Source organism: Orycteropus afer, unplaced genomic scaffold (assembly GCF_000298275.1).
Source record: "Orycteropus afer afer isolate SDZICR_OR568_19922 unplaced genomic scaffold, OryAfe1.0 scaffold00926, whole genome shotgun sequence".
Classification (NCBI taxonomy): Eukaryota; Metazoa; Chordata; class Mammalia; order Tubulidentata; family Orycteropodidae; genus Orycteropus; species Orycteropus afer.
Window position 1 is genome coordinate 381,445 of NW_006922513.1, and position 1,909 is coordinate 383,353.

General features: G+C 35.2%; 1 protein-coding gene across 1 annotated transcript in view; it reads left to right on the plus strand.

Annotated features, from left to right (window-relative positions):
- Positions 1-1,909, plus strand: part of PHKA1 (phosphorylase kinase regulatory subunit alpha 1) — a 414,257-nt gene that overhangs the window by 286,869 nt on the left and 125,479 nt on the right. The window lies entirely within an intron of this gene.

The window sequence follows — 1,909 nt, forward strand, 5'->3', positions numbered from 1 at the left end:
ATAATAAGAGGGAGGCCAGCACAAAATGATCAAGGCAAAGGAAGACACTGGGAGGAGCATAAGAGTTAAAGACAACAAAGGTAAATGATATTGCATACACAATCCTGCAGTAACAGTAATAACTCTAATCTATGAATTGATGCATACATATATTTGTAAACTTAACAGATGTGGAAAGGTGAATGGGACTATATCTATGAAAATATATAGGCTTGACAGAGGATATTTCTACATATGTATTTATATGTGCTGCACATATATTGATGAACATAATAGAGCATGTAGGGGGCAAAGTTATGGAACCTTCTTAAACATAACCAAACAACTTGAGAGAATGAGTTATTGGGTCTGGAGGCTCAAGACCCTAGTCCTGGGGGGACATCAAGATCAACTGGCATTTCATAGTCCACAAAGCCAATGTTCTACATCTACTTTGGTGAGTAGCAACTGGAGTCTTAAAGGCTTGTGCATGGTCATCTAAGTACAATTATTGGTATCTTCCTGTCTGGAGCAAGGAAGAGTGAAGAAAATCAAAGGTACAAAAATCAAAGGAAAGAATTAGTCCAGAGGATGAATGGACCATGCAAATCCCAGCCTTCATGACCCTGAGACTAGAAGAACTAGATGGTACTTGACACAACTGCTGACCACTCTGAAAAGGATCACAGTTGGAAGTCCTGGATAGAGTGGGAGGAAAATGTGGAACATAACTCCAAATAATAATAATAAAGACCAGGCTTATTTTGATACCCTTTAAGCCTGGAACCAGACTCACCCCACCCCACCCTGCTGTAGCTCAACTTTCAGTCAAACATTAGACAGGGCAATCCTACTTCCGTAGTGATACTGCCTCGGAAACCCAAGGAGGGGTCGCTATGAGTCAGGTCTGACTCGATGGCACATAACAACAACAACAACATAAGGTGAACAGTAACACAAAGGAGGTAGGCACTCCTTAGAACAACCAATCATACAAGATCAAAAGGGCAGCAGTGTTCCAGAGATAAAGCTCAGAAGGCAGGAAGGGGTAGGAAAGATGAATGAAAGGAAATGGTTAAACACAGGGAGGAAATGAGAAGAGTGCTATTACATTATGGGTATTGCAATCAGTGTCACAAATCAACATGTGTATGATTATTGAATGGAAAACCAATTTACTCTGTAAACTTTCACACAAATCACAATAAAAAGTTTTTTAAAAAATTAAAGTTTTTTAAAAAATTATGTCCATTCTCATTAAATTAACCTATCAATTCAGTGCAATCCCAAATCAAAATGCAAACATACAGTTTTATGCACAAGCTAAACCTAAATTTCACATGGAAGAGAAAATGTATAAGAATAACCAAACTATTAAAAAAAAAACTGAAGACTTGGATCCATAGTGATTAAAATAATGATAAAGATGGCATTTCAAATAGAGGGGAAAACATAAACTAATAAATAAATGCTTTTAGGAAAATAATTCATTTAAACCCTCTACTTTTCATCTCGTGTATAAAGAAATTCTCAATGGTTAAAGAAGTAAACATAACAAATAAACCTATAGAAGTATTAAGACATGGGAGAATCTTCTTATGATCTTGGGCAGAAGAAAGCTGTCCTTTGCAAAACATGAAAAGAAAAACAGTGGCAAATTTAAAACCATAAAAATGTTAAATATTTTATCAAAAGAGTCACCATGAATGAAATTGAAAGACAGATGATAAACTGGGGAAAGTATTTGCCATACACATTACAAAGAAAATGTGTAATATTCACAAAAGATAGATAGCTCTTGAAAGTTAATGGAAAAAATGAAAGGTAAACTAGTGGAAAAAGGTAGAAAAGGAAAAGAGCAGATAAACTATAAATGAAAACATGCTTAATCTTAGTAACAAAATTAAAGGTGCCTGTTTTTTTTTTTTTT